This window comes from Euleptes europaea, chromosome 8, assembly GCF_029931775.1.
Source record: "Euleptes europaea isolate rEulEur1 chromosome 8, rEulEur1.hap1, whole genome shotgun sequence".
Lineage (NCBI taxonomy): Eukaryota > Metazoa > Chordata > Lepidosauria > Squamata > Sphaerodactylidae > Euleptes > Euleptes europaea.
The window spans coordinates 12,666,000-12,687,592 of record NC_079319.1 but is presented as its reverse complement, the minus strand read 5'-3'; positions in this window follow the sequence as shown (position 1 = coordinate 12,687,592).

Here is a 21,593-nt window from a genome sequence, read left to right as displayed (position 1 = left end):
CACACGAAGAAGAAGAGTTGCTTTTTATATGCCAACTTTCTCTGCTACTTAAGGAACGATCAAACCAGCTTACAATCACCTTCCCTTCCCCTCCCACAACAGACACCCTGTGTGGTAGGTGGGGCTGAGAGAGTTCAGAAAGAACTGTGACTAGCCCAAGGTCCCAGATGGCTTCATGTGTAGGAGTGGGGAAACAAATCCAGTTCACCAGATGAGCCTCTGCTGCTCATGTGGAGGGAGTGGGGAATCAAACCTTGTTCTCCAGATCAGAGTCCATCACTCCAAACCACTGCTGTTAACCACTACACCATCCCTCAGCCAAATCAGCTCCGGAAAGGACCCAGAAAGGGCCCAACCCCTTCACCCTGCCTTTTACTGACAGAAACTAAGGCTTGAAGGCTGGCAATACTATTGTGGTTGCCTAGAAATGGCCCCAACACTCATTGGAGGGCATTGTTTTCTTAAAGGCAATGTGTGTGGCTGGCTGGCTGGGTGTCTGGAGACACGAACAGACAGACAGACAGACAGACAGACAGACAGAGACAGATAGATAGATAGATAGATAGATAGATAGATAGATAGATAGATAGATAGATAGATAGATAGATAGATCTTTTGCAAACCTGGGCCTTTTCTCAGGTTTGTAGAAAGATCTGTCTTTTCTGTTCATGGACCTAGTCTCCTGATTTAAGTATCCAGAGATAGGGCTATGCTGAGAATAAGCCTATTGATAATCATTATTATGTATTGGATCCAGCTGATGAGTTGGAGCCAGCCAGCTTTTTCACTCCTGTCCTCTCCAATTCCATCCTGTCCAGTTCCCCTTCTTTCCACAGCCCCTATCCAATGTGACATTTTCCCACACAAGTTCTGGGATCCCCAGCACACAATTTCTTGATGGTCATTCCTTTTTCAGCAGCTGAACTGCAGGTTAGATCCAAAACCACTAGAAGGAATTGGTGGAGGAGGGTGTCATTGCCCAGCTTCTCCTTCCCTTGGAAATTTGCTGTTGGTCCCCCAAATCTCAGCTCATGAGACGCCCGGGAACAAAACATATTACTATGGTTGCCAACCTCCTGGTACAAGCTGGAGATCTCCTGCTATTACAACTGATCTCCAGCCGATAGAGATCAGTTCACCTGGAGAAAATGGCCACTTTGGCAATTGGACTCTATGGCATTGAAGTCCCTCCCCAAACCCCGCCCTCCTCAGGCTCCACCCCAAAAACCTCCCGCCGGTGGCAAAGAGGGACCTGGCAGCCCTACACATTACACTAGGGGAAAACTGCAGGAGAAGGGGAAAGCAGACAAAATCATCTCCTCCTTCTTCCTCTGCAAGTGTGGCTACCTGTACTGTGGTGCGTTTTGTTCCCAAGGATCGTCGAATAGGGTTTTCTGGAAAAACAGACAGCTGATGGGGAAGAATAAGGTGTGGAAAGATAATCTCCACCAGCTCCTCCCATGAGCTTTTTGCGGGATCCAAGCCAATGAACCTGTCCCTGCCATGCACAGCAAATTGCACACCCTTGCAGCCAGCGACCCTTCCTTGATCTTTAAAGCTACCACCTGTGGCTGCTAATTAGCTGGGGGGAGGGAAGCAGAAGGCCCCAATTATGGGTCTGTGGCATGCCTCCTAAATCCCATTAGCTTAAGCATATGCTAAAGTCCCCCACTGAAATGAATGGAATGTAGGAGGGCTTAATGCTGATAAGATTGTGCTCCGCATGTTTTGTGCCGTTCTAGGATTCTGCTCTTTCTGGTGCAGGATATTTATTATTTAGCGTGGCTGAAATTGCCTGTTATAAAATTTCACCAGTTTAGGGCCTGGAATGCAGAACTTGCAAGAAGTACATAAAATTATGAACAGTGCAGAGAAAGTGAATAAAAGTCCCCCCCCCCCGTTTTTTTTTCCAGTACGCCCAAAGTCATCCAATAAAACTATACAGTAACTTTAGGCCAGATGATCGGTATGATCACTCAATAGATGATTAACATCTAGAATTCCTTGCTGCAGTATCTGGTAATGTCCATTATAAATTACCATCGATTACTTTTTTAAAAGTATCCATTTCATTGGTTATTTGCAAGAATAGTGAACAATGGAACCTCCATGTCAAGGGGCAGTATATTTCTAAGGAGCAGATTTGAAGGACCAATATGATGTACTGTACTGTGAGAACAATAGACACTTCTGTGTTCAACTATAACATCTTTATTAGCTACAAAAAAGAACCAAGTAAAACTTAGACTGTGTAAAGAAAACATATACTTACCAAGACCCTTAGTAGGTTTGCCAGGTCTCCCAGTAGAGCAGGAGACTTCCTGAAAAACCTTACATTTGCCTGGTGGTACCTCAAAAGCCAGTGGGAGCAAATGTGGGGGGGGGGGTTGGAGTGTGTGCCAGCACTGTGCTGGTGCACTGACATCACTTCCAGTAAAACCCAGAAGTTATATCATGGACACTCTAGGATTTGCAAAAACTCTATGGTTTTACTAATTACCATAGAGTTGGGTTTTTTTTGTAAACCCTGGAATGTCCCATGATGTCCCTTCTGGTTTTTACCAGAAGGGACATCAGCGTGCCAGCATGATGCTTGTGAAACAGGCCCTGCCTCACGATGAGCAGCCGCGTTAGTCTGTCACTAGCAGCAGAAAAGAGCAAAAGTCCAATAGCACCTTAAAGACTAACAACATTTCTGGCAGGGTATGAGCTTTCATGGGGCCCTGCTTCATTACTGCTTCCTGTAGGTTGCTGGCTGCAGCCTGGCGACCCTACTTGGGGTGGGGTCTAGCACATACCTGAGTTCTGCAGTGGACTGTGGGAAACTGTCTGAAACCGAAGTAGTCCACCTCTTAAGACTCCTCACCGTGTTGCTAATTGGTGCAAAGCAACCATAAAGCAACTGCTGAACATGCCTGGTACCACAGAATAAACAACCCCAATGTGGCCGATTGGGACTTTCTTGGAGGCATCTGACTGGCTACTGTTACAGACACAGTGTCAGATTAGATGGATCTTTGGTCTGATTCAGCAAGGCAATTCTTACATTCTCAATCTACAAAATGAAGGTCTCTTCAACTAACTACCATATCCATCATTTCTTAAAGGTTCGCTGTCAGGGGAGAGCTACTATTTATATGATATAGACATGACCGTCTGTAGATTAAATATGGATCCCAGATACAAAGCTGGGACATGATTAGAATATTAAAGAGATAATCTATTTTATTTATCCCCCCCAAACTTCCATACAGGTAGCCAGTAGAAGGACAGCAAGAGTTGCTTTGTTCACTCTGCATCTGAATGAGCCATGTTCCAGTTTTTAGAGGACGTGTGAAGAACCTGGCAAGAAATGCTTCGTCCAAAAGTGACATAAGACATGCACATTTTGAAGAATGAGGGGGCTTACAACTGAGTCTCAATGGAGTGTTGTTAGGGTTGTCCTCAAACCCGGGCACTTTGGGGGGTGGGACACATGGAGCAGAAGTGTTGATTGCCACCACTCTAGGAATTCCCTAAAACTCTAGAGTAAAACCAGAGAGTTTCGGGGACTCCCTAGAGCGTTGTGACATCACTTCTGGGAAACCCTAGGTACCTGCTCGACCCAGCTTTATTGCTTAGAACCCTTCCATGTCGATCCTTAATTGGAAAGCCATCAAGAACATGAGAGTGTGGATGGTTCTTTCAACTGAGTCCAATGCTTCATCATGGTGCCCACCAATGAGTTTCTTGGAACCCACTTCCTTCACCCTCAAAACCTCTTCCCCAAGGCAAAGAGCCAGTCCTGGCTGACCTCCAGCTCACTGGAGCAGGAAGCACTTCAGATGATCCTAAGTTTGCTGGCCACTGGCTGGAAGATTGGGTGGGGTAGAGGTGGGAATGACACTGTGGGACACCACTTCTGGCTGTGTAACCAGAAGTGATGTTGTCATGACGTGTGATGCAGTTGGGTTTCCCCTAAACTCTATGGTACGACCCATAGGAATTGGGAAAATTCCTAGACCATCATACAATGTGATGATATCTAGTTCCTAGATGGAAGGGATGCTGCAGAGTTGCACAACACCATCTCCCCCAACACATCCCCTCCACTGAGCATGAGCGGCCTAAATGATCTGCAGATCAGTTGTGTACATTATACATTCGAACTCTCGACACACAAACAGCCTCCCTTTCCTGCTCTTTCCATAGTAAACAAAAGTGAATTATTAGTCTAGAAGGTTCTCTCTCATTGTGAGCTGAAGGAGCTAATTAAAAGACAAAAGCATTAGATGTAATCACTACTTGATGCTATAAGCAGAACATGACCTAATGCCATGATGAACTCTCAACAAATTTCAATTAGGACTCCAGCTGGTACAAATTTATCTGTGATAATGGTGTTTTCGATCACTCATTAAGAAAACAAACACCACAACAAAACAACTTAACCCCTTGAGTATCAGGATGGAACAATCTGAGTAATTCTTTTGTGTTGTTGTTGCAATGGTTCACTCCCTCCCCATCAGGATTGCCTACCTCCAGGTAGTAGCTGGAGATCTCCTGCTAAAACAACTGATCTCCAGCCAATAGAGATCAGTTCCCCCGGAGAAAAATGGCCACGTTGTCAACTGGACTCTATGGCATTGAAGTCCCTCCCCTCCCCAAACCCCACCCTCCTCAGGCTCTGTCCCAAAAACCTCCTGCTGGTGGTGAAGAGGGACCTGGCAACCCTACTCACAGAAGGAGCCTTTTTTGCCCTGTTCCTCTTCTTCACTGCAACTGCTTGACCTGCATGGCTATTAGTGCACACAAGTCCCTCCAGTCCTAAAATAAACTTCTCCAAGGTCAAAGAAAGCACTGGGGGAGGGGGAGGAAAGTGGAGAAGATTCATGGTTCCTGCGCCTGCACAACATGGGATCCAACCCTCTGTTTTTTAAAAAAAACACAAATGGGACAATAGGGCGAGGGAACCTATCCCTTGCCTCTTCCCTCTTTATCTCACTACTTGCTGTTGATGGAGGATTTTTCTCTTGGCTTGGCTTCAATAATTAGGGTTGCCAGCTCCGGGTTGGGAAATACCTGGAGATTTTTGGGGTGGAGCCTGAGGAGGTTTGGGGAGGGGGGGGACTTCAGTGTCATAGAGTCCAATTGCCAAAGCGGCCATTTTCTCCAGGTGAACTGATCTCTGTCGGCTAGAGATCAGTTGTAATAGCAGGAGATCTCCAGCTAGTACCTGGAGGTTGGCAATGTGGGTTGCCAACCTCCAGATACTAGCTGGAGATCTCCTGCTATTACAACTGATATCCAACCGATAGAGATCAGTTCACCTGGAGAAAATGGCTGCTCTGGCAATTAGACTCTATGGCATTGAAGTTCTTCCCCCCAAACCCCTCCCTTATCAGGCTCCGCCCTAAAATCCTCCCGCTGGTGGCGAAGAGGGACCTGGCAACCCTGCCTATCAATATTGGAAGTGGGATGGGTTAGGGAAAAGTGCTGGAAGCACCTGAGCACAGCGAGGGAAGACAGAGAGGGGGTGGGGTGTAGCTGCCCTAGGGTTGCCAGGTCCCTCTTCACCCCCACGGGAGTCCAATTGCCAAAGTGGCCATTTTCTCCATGGGAACTAATCTCTATAGGCTGGAGATAGCAGGAGATCTCAAGCTACTTCCTGGAGGTTGGCAACTCTAGTGACTGGGCCTAGTTCGTCTCTGTTTGCATAAACTATCTCACAAAGTTGCTGTGAGGATAAAAAAGGAGGAGGAGACAACTATGGGTTGTACCTGGAAGTTGGCGACCCTACCTCCATGCCAGAAGCATCTGTTTTGAGAAACACAGAGCCACTGCTGAAAATGGTATCCCTGTGTTGACATCTCCCCCTCCTGTTTGTCATACATAGGGTGACTTGCCTGCATTATAATGCTTTTATGTTCTGCCGTTGCTTGCAATAGCCAGTTATGTGGGGGAATTATTTGTTGGGGAGGGAGGAAGTTGTGCCTGGGAAAGAACTGGACATGGGAATGCAGTCTTCGTTTGGGGTTGTCTGTCAAGTGACAATGTGATAATGGGAAAACTATTCTTGGAGAAAAGAAGGCTGTTACACAGGTGCCAGCATGTCTTTTTAATTGCACCCAGGTTGATAGCAAGCAAGGGCATGAGGTCTTTTTACTACTTAACCTCGCAGGAGTCAAGGTTATAAGTAGGGTTGCCAACCTCAAGGTGGTGGCTGGAGATCTCCTGATATAATGCCATGGACTCAACCTTCCAAAGCGGCCATTTTCTCCAGGTGAACTCATCTCGGTCGCCTGAAGATCAGATGTACTAGCAGGAGACCTCCAGCTAGGGTTGCCAGGTCCCTCTTCACCACTGGCAGGAGGTTTTTGGGGTGGCGCCTGAGGAGGGCGGGGTTTGGGGAGGGGAGGGACTTCAGTGCCATCGAGTCCCAATTGCCAAAGCGGCCATTTTCTCCATCTGATCTCTGATCTCTATCAGCTGGAGATCAGTTGTAATAGCAGGAAATCTCCAGCTAGTACCTGGAGGTTGGCAACCCTAGGCTAGCCTGTGCCATCCAGGTCAGGGTGGTTCCACTAGTAGCAACATGCATTTCCAATGCAAGGAGATGTCTCCTGCCCATACTAGTGGTTCTTGAGATGGGGGAGAAGGCTACTCCATCAACAGTTCAGTCCTTCTGCCAGAGGAATGCGCCCGTAGAATGGATTGCTGTATATGTAACAAACTGCATTGCCTGAATATGCACTTTCAAAGGTTCAGGGTTCACTGTCAACATGATTCTGTTAATCTGTGATGTAGTGGCAAGAGCAGTGGTTTGGAGCAGTGGACTCTGATCTGAAGAACCGGGTTTGATTCCCCACTCCTCCACATGAGCAGCAGATGCTAATCTGGTGAACTGGGTTGGTTTTCCCACTCCTACACACGAAGCCAGCTGGGTGACCTTGGGCTAGTCACGCTCTCTCAGTCCCACCTACCTCACAGGGTATCTGTTGTGGGGAGGGGGAGGGAAGGCGACTGTAAGCCAGTTTGATTCTCCCTTAAGTGGTAGAGAAAGTCGGCATATAAAAACCAACTCTTCTTCTTCTTCTTCAAGTGGAAAATAATTGTTTAGGTGGGATGCTGTCATCAAATGGAAAATTTAAATGGTCACCCCAGGACCTGTGATTGCACAAGTGTTTCTGTTTGTCAGCCACAATCTCGTAAACCTTTCTCCCTTTCCTTTGAAAAGACAAGGAAAAACCTTTTTAAAAAAGAGAGACAAAATAATGATAGTGCCACTAGTTACACCTTAGGTTCAGGTGTGACTCGTTCAAATGTTCCAATCCACTAGGTGATGACAAATTATTAACAGCGCAGAATACCAGGGCGAAACTCGGTACTGTGGAGGGATTTGAATGTAGTTGTATATTTGTGCTTTCCCATTTCTATCTCAAGGGTGGGCGGGCTTTAACAAAAACAGGGACCACTAAAAATAATATAATTATTTTTTTAAAAAAAAAAACAGAAAGTGTGGGTGAGGACAGCTTAGGGTTGCCAGCCTTCAGCTAGTAGCTGGAGATCTCCTGCTATTACAACTGATCTTCAGCCGATAGAGATCAGTTCACTTGCTGAAAATGACTGCTTTGGCAATTGGACTCTATGGCATTGAAGTCTTTCCCCTCCCCTAACCCCAGCCTCCTCAGGCTCCACCCCAAAAACCTCCTGCCGATGGTGAAGAGGGACCTGGCCACCAGACACCACATGCATTTTGACAATGCTGTATATACACGTGCTAAAAATTTTAATTGCTTGATCATTGCATCTGAAAATTATTTGAAATATACATCTCAATCATGAAAGATTTATTTAGGACGTATAGAAATTAGAACATGAGTTATCCTCTCGGTTGCCCAAAGATCATATATTTGCTATTTATTAAAAATATTTATATCCTGCCTTTCCAAAAATATTTATAACCTGCCTTTATGGCAAACAAACATAAAAATAACATAATTCGTGAACAATAATACATAAGATCCCAGAGAGGAGCTAAGGAATATAAATATCAATGGGTACTTAGAATTACAAGCAGCATAAAATCAAGATAGCATAAAAGCGATCAACCAATGTTCACAGTAGCAGATAAAAATCTTCAGAGCTGCAGATTTTAGAAAACATAAAAGTTAAAATGCAAGAGAAGCCCAGAGAGATTTTTTAAAAAAGACTGTTCCAAAGTAACAAATATTAACAACTAAATTAATTTTATTTGCTTTGTTTATACATCATCTTTTCCCCCAACGGGGACCCAAAATGGCTTACATTATTGTCCTCTCCTCTACTTTATTCTCAGAAAAATCCTGTGACGTAGGTTAGGTTGAAAGAGTGTGGTTAGACCAGGGGTCTGCAAACTGCGGCTCCTGAGCCACATGCGGCTCTTTGGCCCGTTGAGTGCAGCTCTCCGAACTTGGTTCGGAGCCCCTGCTCTCGCGCCCGCTCGCGCCGGCAGCCGGGCTGCGAAGCCGGCGCGCCTGAGAGAGAGAGAGAGAGCATGAGAGCAGGCGAGCGAGCGCGCTGTCTCTCCGCCCCCCCCCCCGCTGTGGAGAATGGCCAGGTCCCCCTTTCCCTTGCCCTCAATGGTTGGGAGGCTAAAGCCTCCCCTCCTCTCTAGCCACGCGATTGCTGGGCAGGCGGCTCGGCAGTTCCTGCCCCCTCGCCTATCAGCTGTTGGGCGGGGCGGGCTTCCTTTGGTAGACCTGGCCTTTGGCTGAGTCCCAATGGGAGTCTACCCACTGGCTTTCTTGGTGGTAGACCTGGACTCCGAGGAGGGGGGGAAAAAGTCCCCCTTCAGAGGCCAGGTCTATCCATTGGCTTCTATGGGCCTCCGGAGGCCAGGTCTACTGCCAAGAAAGCCAATGGGTACACCTGGCCTCCCAATGGGACTCAGCCGGAGGCCAGGTCTACCAATAGGCTTTTATGGTGGTAGACCAGGCCTTTAGACAAGGACCAGACGGGGAGGGGGAAATGGCAGGGACTTACAATTTAATTTTTATCAATAAATAAGATCACTATTAAGTATGATATCAAGTTTTATTCAGTGTACCTTTAGTTTAATTAAGACTTAAAACTTTAATTAAAGTTTATTAAGTTAATAAACAGTGTACCTACCTATATAGTTTAAATTTAAGAAATTTGGCTCTCAAAAGAAATCTCAATTGTTGTACTGTTGATACTTGGCTCTTTTGACTGAGTTTGCCGACCCCTGGGTTAGACCCTTGACCGTTTCCACACCAAGTTTTTACAACATTAAACGAAACATGTTATCATTTTGTGTCTGCACTTTCCTCCCTCCATTTGGGATTGCCAACGATGTGCAGTCGTTTAATCCTTGGGTTATCTGCAACCACTTATACCACGATGTTTCCTTTAACCCCTTTTTAAGGACGACTTCCCCCAAGATACCCAGCTTGCTGGGGGTAAAGGGAAGATGACTGGGGAAGGCACTGGCAAACCACCCCGTAAACAAAGTCTCCCTAGGAAACGTTGGGATGTGACGTCACCCCATGGGTCAGGAATGACCCGGTGCTTGCACAGGGGACCTTTACCTTACCTCCCCCGAGGTGCGGACATATTTGGGACGCAACTCATTTCCCTGCCTCTGTGTTGATCCTGCCCACTGTGTAGCCCATCTCCCCTCCCATTCCCACTTTCCCCTCTCCCCTCCCCTCCCCTCCCCTCTCTTCTCAGCAGCTATTTTTCAAGTGTTTTGGTTTTTTAACATGAACGTGGGCTACCAAAGGGATGTTTGTGCGTTGTTTTTTATATGCCGACTTTCTCTACCTAATAAGGAGAATCAAACCGGCTTACAATCTCCTTCCCTTCCTCTCTCCACATAGGGTTGCCAGCTCCAGGTTGGGAACTACCTGGAGATTTTTGGGGTGGAGCCTTAGGAAGGTGGGATTTTGGGAGGGACTTCAATGCCATAAAGTCCAATTGCCAAAGTGGCCATTTTCTCCGGGTGAACTGATCTCTATCGGCTGGAGATCAGCTGTAATAGCAAGGGATCTTCAGCTAGTACCTGGAGGTTGGCAACCCTATCCCCACAACAGACACCTTGTTAGTAGGGTTGCCAGGTCCTTCTTGGCCACCGGTGGAAGGTTTTTGGGGTGGAGCCTGAGGAGGGCAGGATTTGGGGAGGGGAGGAGCTTCAATGCCATAGAGTCCAATTGCCAAAGCAGCCTTTTTCTCCAGGTGAACTGATCTCTATGGGCTGAGATCAGTTGTAATATCAGGATATTGTCAGCTAGTACCTGGAAGTTGGCAACCCTACTTGTAAGGTAGGTGAGGCTGAGAGAGCTCAAAGAGAACAGTGACTTGGGGAGTGGGGAAACCAACCCGGTTCACCAGATTAGAGTCCGCTGCTCATCTGGAGGAGTGGAGAATCAAACCCGATTCTCCAGATTAGAGTCCACCGCTCTTAACCACTATACCACGCTATCTCTCTAATAGTAGTAATAATAATCTGGGCTAAATATGTGTATTTAAAACTGCTTTGCTGATTAATGACATCCATCCGGGTTTAGATAGGGAAATATTCCACTGCAACTCACTTCCAAGCACAATAATTTTATATATGTTTCGCTATCCATAGGGCAAAAAGGCATTTGTTTATATATGCCTATGTTCACACCAGGCGCCCATCAATATGATTGATGTACGTCAGAGTGGCTGTTAGTCGGCACTTTCACATCACGCAATGGAATATTCCCCTGTGCGAGTCAAATGCTGAGTTGAGAAATGTGCCCTCCCAGCTATGAAAGATCAGTTATATCGTTCTTGGGTTTTGAACTGAAACAATCAGTAGTGCTGTGTAAGGGGAAAATATGACATTACCATTAAACAGATGCGGGCTGGGAAGGATCCATCCAACGGCTCCACAGAACATAAGCGGAGTTCGGCTGGATTGGACCAAAGGTCCATCTAGTCCAGGTAGGGTTGCCAACCTCCAGGGGGTGGCTGGAGATCTCCCGCTATTACAACTGTCTCTCCAGGCGACAGAGATCAGTTCCCCTGGAGAAAATGTCTGCTTTGGCAATTGGACTCTATGGCATTGAAGTCTCTCCCCTCTCCAAACCCTGCCCTCCTCAGGCTCCACCCCCAGAATCTCCAGATATTTCCCAGCCTGCAGCTGGCAACCCTAAGTCCAGGGGTACCCAATACACCTACCGACATCTTTTCTGGTGCCTAGGGTTGCCAGGTCCCTCTTAGCCATTAGCAGGGATTTTTTGGGCGGAACCTGAGGAGGGCGGGGTTTGGGGAGGGGAGGGACTTCAATGCCATAAAGTCCAATTGTCCAATTTTCTCCAGGGGAACTGATCTCTGTCGGCTGGAGATCAGTTGTAATAGTGGGAGATCTCCAGCTTGTACCAGCTAGTACCGGGAGGTTGGCAACCCTAGTGGGGATTCGAACCTGGTTCTCTGAGATCCTCCTCTGGCACTCTAACCACCACACCATGCTGGTGTAGTGTTAAGCTCCTTAGAGTGCAGTGGAATTTACTCCCAAGTAAGACCACCAAGGATTGCAGCCTTTACTGCTTTCCCTTTAGCGGTTTCACACGAGGTGATTCACTGGATGACCTTTCAAGGTACCTCCTGGGCGTTTAAATTTTACGGTTCTATAATAGGAAGGCAGAGTATGTGCCTTTGAATTATTTGAATAGGAAAGCTGCTCCCAGCTGCTCCCTCCCCTCTTTCCAAATATGCTTAAACATTGTGAGATCTCTGGGCTGAAAATAAAAGCGGGAGAGAGCCTGAAGAATCGTAATAAAACAGGGGGCCTAATGGGCTTCTGAGGGATATGAATTAATCTCTTTCATGGGGGGGGGGATGCTGTTTGATAACTCCGTGAATATTCTAGCAGGGGAATACATTTCACACCTACCCAGGATTTACTATTATGCATATCCTGAATACGTTGAAATTCCCCGCTGAATCTCTGCACTCTAATGTCTATATAATAAAAGGCAATATGTATTCTTAGCACGCAGGTAATAAATAGGGAAGCGTGTTTTTGGTTTTTTTTGTTTTTTTTTTTAAAAAGGGCCAGTCTCAGAGAGGAAATTCGAGATCTGATGGGATATGCATTCGTCCCGGCAATAAAAGAACACAAATCAAAAGACAGGCCCGGGCGGGAGATGAGTGACTGATTATTCCGGGCTTCTAAATGAAACCCTCTCCAGGAAAGGCGTTAGAAAGATTGATTGGAGTTTAGTTAGCTGCCCAAAATGTCCATTGCTGTAATGAATCTGACCGGGAATATTTCACGTGCTTTCTGCAGTTGGGTATTTTGTTCCTAGTGAAATACCCTGGGCTCCTTTACAGTCTAAAGAAATCAGTTTGGTTTGCAAAGGTTTTTTTGATTCTCGGTTCCTCTGCAGGCTTGAATTTATCTATTATGTTAAGTTGACTACCCAGAGCCATTATTTATTTATTACGTTTTTTAAAAAATCCACTCCGTCCTCCAAGGAGCTTAGGCAGTATGCATAGGATTTAGGCTTTGAAGGGAGTCAGATGTGTAACCCCAAAGACCATCACCGTACTGACATACTTCAGTAGAGTTGCCAACTTCCAGGTGGGGCCTTGAGATCTCATGGAATTACTACTTATCGCCAGACAACAAAGATCAGGTCCCCTGGAGAAAGTGTTTATTTAAATTTATTTATTTAAAACATTTATTAGCTGCATGTCTCCCTTGCGGAACTCAGGGCAGCTTACAATATTAACAAAATGATTATTTAAAAAACAAACAAAATAAGAAAGCAATGAAAATAAAAGAACAGTTATGAAACACATATAAAGTCACAATGGCTGCTTTGGAAGGTGGACTGTATGGCATTATATCCCGCTGAAGCCCTTCCCCTCCCTAAACCCTGCCCTCCCCATGCTCCACCCCCAAAATCTCCAGGTATTTCCCTACTCGGAGCTGGTAACCCTATTCCTCCCCCATCACTCCATATCCTGGAATTAAGCGGCTACTATTTCCACGTAGAAAGCGCCAGGGAGATCTCTTTATTTGTTTCCCAACATCTTTCAAGTTTGTACCCAAGAGCTGGCAACCCTAGCTGCCACTGAAACCACGTTATTTTAAACTGATCTTCAATCAGATCTTCAGTGGCAAATCAGAAGCTAGGGTTGCCAGCTCCAGGTTGGGAAATTTGGGGGTGGAGCCTGAGGAGGGCAGGGTTTGGAGAGGGGAGGGACTTCAATGCCATAGAGTCCAATGGCGAAAGTGGCCATTTTCTCCAGGGGAACTGATCTCTATCGCCTGGAGCTCAGTTGTAGAAGCGAGAGATCTCCAGCCACCACCCGGAGGTTAACAAAAATAACAGCACTAGGCTCTTCTATCCGAAATATATGTATTAAACTAACAGTACACTACAAAAATTCACTGCTGAAACTTAACTCTTATCACTATACCTAAGGCACTAAATATCTGTCATAACCTAAATTCACTATAAGTACTATAAACAACTCCTATGCAAACATCGAAATACAGAAATACAAACACTCTAATAGTATGAAATGTCAACATACAAACATTCAATCACCCTCATATCACCAGTCTCTGAAATAATATAAGAACGGAAACTTGCAGTTGAGCTGGTGTTGGCTAAATAAATAGAAATGAAAGTCTTAGATGAATTAGTCCAAACTTGAAAAAGAAGCCTGGCTTGTGTCCGTAAGCTGGTCATGCGCAGTACTTGATGTAAGCAAGGCTGACTTCAGCTTAGTCCAAGAGTTGGTAGCTCATGCGCAGTACGAGATATCCAGAGGATGGAAATCCATGTAGGTTTGGTGAAGAATTATTGCAACGAGGGTGAACATAAAGAAATCCATAGAACGTGGGATCTAGATAACAATTTGCACGTTTCGCTATAGTGCTTCATCAGCATCTGGAGTTCTGGACCATGTTCTCACTGGTTCCTAAGAATGGCTTGACTAGTATGTCCTTTTCATACGTATATTTCGGATATAAGAGCCTAGTGCTGTTATTTTTGTTTGCTTCCTGCTACCACAGCACGTTGCCACTATTTCTTTGGTTGCACCACCTGGAGGTTGGCAACCCTATCAGAAGCCCATCTGGGCAAGAGCCCCACCTGGCCTTATCCACTTTCTAAAAATCCTTGGTGGGTACCAAGAAAGGTGTCAGCCTGTACCATGGGCACTATGTTGGGAACTCCTGTTCTATGGGATCAACAGCACTGAGGGCACTCTGGGCGGGGGGACCAGGTAATGTTTTCATGTATTCCTGCATTAACCTGGAGCCACAAAAATCCCCAGTGTCCGTTCGCTTTTTAAAGCTTCAGGCATCAGTATATATTGTTTCCGAGGGTCCTAATGTTTAACGCACCAAGCTCTCTACACCTGCTCCATAAATACGCAGAGAGAAGCTTCTTCAGAGCCCAGCCCTCTGAAGGGGGCTAAATTCCAGACGGTCTGAAGTCAGCCCAAAGCTTCTCTGAAGTGGTGGGAGTGTTTGTACATACTCCTCTGCTATGTCTGGGGGAGCTTGTGGGTGAAATATTAGTCCTGTTATTGCACAACTGTGCACTTCCAGCGTTCCTGCTGGACCGCAAATTGCTGCCTCAAATGCCACTGGAAATAAAGCTGTTCTGGTGGATTTATGGCTGAGCCAGAAATAGCAATTATGGGATATCTTAAAAGAGAGTCTTATTACTGGAGGAATTCCATCAGGCTGTAAAGACCCGGGCCATCACAAGATCATCTGAAGAAGGGATCGTCCCTGCCTCAGCTGCACAGAATAATTAGTTCTAAGCAAATACCACATTGGACAACAATATGATTTTATTTTATTTTTGCAACAGTGTCTCCTCCCCTGAGTATCAGGTTCTGACTTTGCAGCACTGAGCTATCCCATGCTGAGCAATTGGGAGGGGACGTAGCTCAGTGGTAGAGCCTCTGCTTGGCATGCAGAAGGTCCCAGGTTCGATCCCCGGCATCTCTAGTTAAAGGGACTAGGCAAGTAGGTGATGTGAAAGACCTCTGCCTGAGACCCTGATGAGCCGCTGCCGGTCTGAGTAGGCAATACTGACTTTGATGGACCAAGGGTCTGATTCAGTATAAGGCAGTTTCATGTGTTCATGTGAACTTGGTAAGAAGGCTAAGGGGGAGCAAAAGGTGCTTGCCTCTTCTTTTTGAAGCAGATCTTCTGTGTCTTTCTTTCGGAAGAAATTCAACTGGTGTTGCTTTCAATAGAGTAGAGAAGAAGGAAAGAGAAAGAGTTGTTTTTTTATATGCCGACTTTCCCACTTAAGGAAGAATCAAACCAGCTTACAATCACCTTCCCTCCCCACAACAGACACCCTGTGAGGTAGGTGAGGCTGAGAGAGCTGTGACTAGCCCAAGGACACCCAGCTGGCTTCATGTGTAGGCGTGGGGAAACAAATTCAGTTCACCAGATTAGCCTCCACCGCTCGTGTGGAGGAGTGGGGAATCAAACCCGGTTCCCCAGATCAGAGTCCACTTCTCCAAACCACCGCTCATAACCACTACACCACACTGGAATGGAAATGGCATCTTTTGCTAGTGTGCATTCCAAGGTAGAGTAGCCCTGCTGCAAGCAAAACAAAACAATGAGGCACATGCAGAGTTGCGATTCCAGACCTTTTGAAGCCTGCATCAAGGGTTCACCCATATGGATAAGAGAAGTGGGAGACTCCCCCCCTCCCCGCCAGTGACCAGCCCAAGGTCATCGATCAGGTTTCATGCGGAGAAATGAGGAATCAAACCCGATTCTCCAGATTAGAGAATTTGCCTCCATGTCTTGAACAAATTCAGCTGCCCATTTCCACACACTGAGGCCTTTTATGCATGGCTGTTTCCCTCTCGCAGTCACCCCTCTGATGACTTTGGGCCTTTGTGTTAGTTATGTATGCTGTTTCCAACCATCAGCGGTCGCCTTGCTCTCCCCTTGCGTTTCCCTGCGTTTTGCCCGCGTTTTCAGGGACATGATTCATCTCGAATTTGAGAACGCGGGCAAAACGCAAGGAAACACAGGGGGGAGAGCGAGCCGACCTCTGACAGTTGGAAACGGCATGCATAATCCAAAGACCCAAAACCGTCAGAGGGGTGACTGCGAGGAAAACAGCCATGCATAAAAGGCCTGTGTTTGCTGGTGACCCTTAGCAAGGAGGAAATCTGAGAGCAAACATAACTGAAGCGGAGCAATACTTCCTGAATAGGCAAACATTTTTGATCCATTTGCAGCAATCACCATCAAATTACCAGGAGAAGTATTGTTCATTCACATTTTCATGGCCAACTCCCCCAGTAGGGTTGCCAACCTCCAGGTGGTGGCTGGAGATCTTCTGCTATTACAACTGATCTCCAGCCGATAGAGATCAGTTCCCCTGGAGAAAATGGCTGCTTTGGCGATTGGACTCTATGGCATTGAAGTCCCTCCCCTCCCCAGACCCCACCCTCCTCAGGCTCCACCCCCAAAATCTCCAGGTATTTCCCAACCCGGAGCTGGCAACCCTACACCCTAGGGCAGGGGTCGGCAAACTCATTAGTCAAAAGAGCCAAATATAAACAGTACAACGATTGAGATTTCTTTTGAGAGGCAAATTTTTTAAACTTAAACGATATAGGTAGGTACACTGTTTATTAACTTAATAAACTTTAATTAAAGTTTTAAGTCTTAATTAAACTGTAGGTACACTGAATAAAACTTGATATCATACTTAATAGTGATCTTATTTATTGATAAAAAGTAAATTGTAAGTCCCTGCCATTTCCCCTCCCCGTCGGGAGTCCTCGTCTGGAGGCCTGGTCTACCGCCATAAAAGCCTATTGGTAGACCTGGCCTCCGGCTGAGTCCCATTGGGAGGCCAGGTCTACCCATTGGCTTTCTTGGCAGTAGACCTGGCCTCCAGAGGCCAATAGAAGCCAATTGGTAGACCTGGCCCCTGAAGGGGGACTTTCCCCCCTCCTCGGAGTCCAGGTCTACCTCCAAGAAAGCCAGTGGGTAGACCTGGCCTCCCAATGGGACTCAGCCGGAGGCCAGGTCTACCAAAGGAAGCCCGCCTCGCCCAACAGCTGATAGGCGGAGGGGCCAGGAACCGCCGAGCCGCCCACCCAGCAATCACGCGGCTATTGGGGAGGGGAGGCTTTAGCCTCCCAACCATTGAGGGCAAGGGAAAGGGGGACCCGGCCATTCTCCACGGCGGGGGGGGGGGGGAGAGACAGCACGCCCGCTCACCCGCTCTCTCTCTCTCTCTCTCTCTGGTGCGCCTGCTCTGCAGCCCGGCTGCCGGCGCAAGCGGGCGCAAGAGCAGGGGCTCCAAACCAAGTTCGGAGAGCCGCACTCAACGGGCCAAAGAGCCGCATGCGGCTCTGGAGCCGCAGTTTTGAGACCCCTGCCCTAGGGTCCCACATTCACCTACACACCTGATTGGGTTTGGCCCTAACAATCTGACCTTGGGGGAAATAATTTGATCCGAGAATGGAGCCAAGCCTCTGCTTCAAAACACATAACTTCAGTAGTCCCTGCACTGTTCAGTTCACCTTTTCCTTTGTGCGTACCATTTTTCGTGGGTCTTATCTGGGAGCTCCCTCAAAGCGACCGTCTGTCAAAATATTAAATATTGAAAGGAGACCTAAGACTTGGAGAACATTAATTACGGCTCTTTATCAGCAAGAGCCAGGGGCGGAAGACAGGAGAGGGCACACCATTTGGCACCCTTTACTTTACTGCAGGCCTTGTTTAGGCTCCTAATCATCGATCTCAGCTCTGCTATCTCTGGTCGGGAAGGGATTCTGTAGGAAATGAGGTCTGGCAGACGTGGTCACCGAGTGGCCCTCGAAAAACGTGAGTGAGAATGGGAGGGGCTAAAGGAGATGGACAGGTGGGCACCCCTTGGTTTGCAATCAGCTCCCATGGGCGTCGCTGGTAGTGTTGCCAACTTACCTGAGGGGAAAACCCCAAACTGGATCCTTCTTGTGCGTTTAACAACAGTTTGAGCTGGAGTAGTGTAGTAGTTAAGAGCTGGTGTAGTGGTTAAGAGTGGTGGTTTGGAGCAGTGGACTCTGATCTGGAGAACCGGGTTTGATTCCCCACCCCTCCACATGAGCAGCGGAGGCTAATCTGGTGAACTGGATTTGTTTCCCCCACTCCTACCCATTAAGCCAGCTGGGTGACCTTGGGCTAGTCACACTCTCTCAGCCTCACCTACCTCACAGGGTGTCTGATGTGGGGAGGGGAAGCCAGTTCACGTCTCCCTGAAGTGGGAGAGAAAGTCGGCATATAAAAACCAACTCTTCTTCTTCATTATCAGCTGCTATTTGCTGCAGTTTATGGCAGTGTTAAAGAGTAGACTTGTGCCAAAAAAAAAAAAAATCAGTAAATTTCATGTTCGGGTTTATTGGAACCGTTTTTTTTTTTCCTGTAAACCCAGAATAAGCCGAATGCCCATACTGATAAAGGGGTATTTCGGCTTTATTTCCGGGTTTACAGAAAAAAATAGGGTCCATTATAGTCCATGGGAATTTCCCCCCCAAAGCTCCTATGGAAGCATTTTTGGATCTAGAGTTCCCAGATTTTCAGGGTAGCTTCAAGGGACTCTCCTTGCATGAACCCCAAAGTCTGGTGAAGATTGGGCCAGGTGGTCCAATTTTATGGGGTCTGGAAGGGGTCATCCCCTCCTCCATAGAGAAGTAGGGTAAAGTTTTCAATGCAGCACAGTGCGGGATAAAAGCCATGACACCCAACCATAACTAGGCCAAGAGGCCCTCCTGCTCTTTCCCAGGTGTAGGGTTGCCAGCTCTGGGTGAGGAAATTTCTGGAGATTTGGGGGTGGAGCCTGAAAAAAGCGGGGTTTGGGGAGGAGAGGGACCTCAGCTAGGCTTGCCAAGTCCCTCTTTACCACTGGCGGGAGGTTTTTGGGGCAGAGCCTGAGGGCAGAGTTTGGGGAGGGGAGGGACTTCAATGCCAGAGTCCAATTGCCAAAGTGGCCATTTTCTCCAGGTGAACTGATCTCTATCGGCTAGAGATCAGTTGTAACAGCAGGAGATCTCCAGCTAGTACCTGGAAGTTGGCAACCCTAACCTTAGCAGATTATATTGCTGTAGACTTCACCCTACAAAGCAGACTGATCTGTAGTCTGGAGACTGACAAGAGTAGAGAGGGGAAAGTACCAGCATCGCCTCTCTTCCAGACTCATTTGAAGGCCCTGTAAAATATTCCTCTGAATTACAAATGCAAAAATCTTTCACAGAATTTGTGCTTGCAATCCTCAAGCCGCTTAGTCAGGAATTGCAGTGTTGTTGCAGCGATCAGAACTGCGCGGGAAGAAGTGCTTGAAGGACCGCTGGCTCTCTCTTGTTCCATCGGAACTGCTAATTGAGCTGGCTGAGACGTGAAAGTGAGACCCTGACACTGCGAAGCTCTCAAGACACCGGAGTCACCTAGTGAGGCGGGTGTGATCCCTTCGGAGCTTTTTCACACAGTGAAGAGCACAGGGTAAGGTTGCCAGGTCCCTCCTCGCCACCGGCGGGAGGTTTTTGGGGTGGAACCTGAGAACGGCGAGGTTTGGGGAGGGAAGGGACTTCAATGCCATAGAGTCCAATTGCCAAAGTGGCCATTTTCTCCAGGTGAACTGATTTATATCAGCTGGAGATCAGTTGTAATAGCAGGAGATCTCCAGCTAGTACCTAGAGGTTGGCAACCCTAAATACCTGGAGATTTTGGAGGCGGAGCCTGAGAAGGGAAGGGTTTGGAGAGGGGAGGGGCCTCAATACCATAGAATCCAATACCAAAGGGGCCATTTTCTCCAGGGGAACTGTCCCTTGGAGATCAGTTGAAATAGCAGGAGAGCTCCAGCCACCAACTGGAGGTTGGCAACCCTATCCATAGTGTTTTCAAGGCAAGAGACATTCAGAGGTGATTTGCCATTGCCTGTCTCTGCATGGCGACCCTGGTGTTCCTTGGTGGTCTCCTATCCAAATACTGAACACAGCTGACCCTGCTTAGCTTCCAAGATGAGATCGGGCTAACCTGGGCTATCCAGGTTAGGTGAATCTAGCTTACCTAGCATGAATTCCATGGGGAAAATGAATTTCCTCTGGCCTTGGAACTTGAGAAGAATGTATCTCATTTTCTCATCATCATCCACTGCCTGTCCTTGAATGTTGTCAGATAGATACTCAGTGCCCAAGAACTCTTGTGGCTAAACATTGCTCGATCATGGCCCTATGATTAGCTTCCAAAACTACAAATGCCAAGCCATCTATCCTACTTTTCCTCAGGCTTTCCCTAAGCCAGCATGGTGTAGTCGTTAAGAGCAGTGGTTTGGAGTGGTGGACTATGATCTGGAGAACCGGGTTGGATTCCCCACTCCTCCACACGAAGCCAGCAGGGTGACCTTGGGCTAGTCACACTCTCTCAGCCTCACCTACCTCACAGGGTGTCTTTGTGGGGAAGGGAAGGTGATTGCAAGCCCATTTGATTCTCCCTTAAGTGGTAGAGAAAGTCGGCATATAAAAACCAACTCTTCTTCTTCTTCCTCCTCCTCCTCCTCCTCCTAAAGCCAATGCTTACCTTCTGCCATCTTTCGAACTCAAGCATCCTTACCCCATGATGCAGCCAGTGATATCACATGGCCGTTCCGCTCTTGGCAAGGCGCAGACAACACAGTGTTATAATAAGAAGTTAAGTCATGCTGAATGCTATATAAGCCTTAACTCCCAGGTAAGTGTGCAGAGGATTGCAGCCGTAAGAGTAGCAGAGGCAGTGCTGTCCTTGCAGTGGGCGATTTTTCATCCAGTTCATCTGGAGGTGGAAAAGCAACCTAAAGGGCAACTTCTGTCACAACTAATGAGCACTAATCTAGCATGAAGCAGATAACGGCCCAGTTAAGTCAGGAAGGAAAGGAGTGAAACTGAATAATGACACCCAGCAACCAGAAGCATGGCTTGGCCGGTTTTAAGCAAGAGACATCTGACTTTTATGCAGGGACGTTTCCCTGCAGTCACTCCCGCCGTCTGCTTCAGGGCTTCCTTTAGATCATGCATCCACCCGTCCACCCGTCCACCCTTCCACCCGTCAGAAGTCGCCTCACTCTCCCTGTGCATTTTGCCCGTGTTTTCCAGATGTTGTTTTAGCCAGTATCTGGAAAATGTGGGCAAAATGCCCGAGGAGAATCATAGAATTATAGAGTTGGAGGGTACAACCAGGGTCATCTAGTCCAACCCCCTGCATAATGCAGGCAATTCACAACTACCTCCCCCACACAACCCCAGGGACCCCTACTCCATGCCCAGAAGATGGCCTAGATGCCCTCCCTCGCATGATCTGCCTAAGGTCATAGAATCAGCATTGCTGAAAGATGGCCATCAAACCTCTGCTTAAAAGCCTCCAGGGAAGGAGAGCTTACCACCTCCCGAGGAAGCCTGTTCCACTGGGGAACCGCTCCAACTGTTGGAAAATTCTTCCTAATGTCTAGACGGAAACTCTTTTGATTTAATTTCAACCCGTTGGTCCTGGTCCAACCTTCTGGGGCAACAGAAAACAACTCAGCGCCATCCTCTATACGACAGCCCTTCAAGTCCTG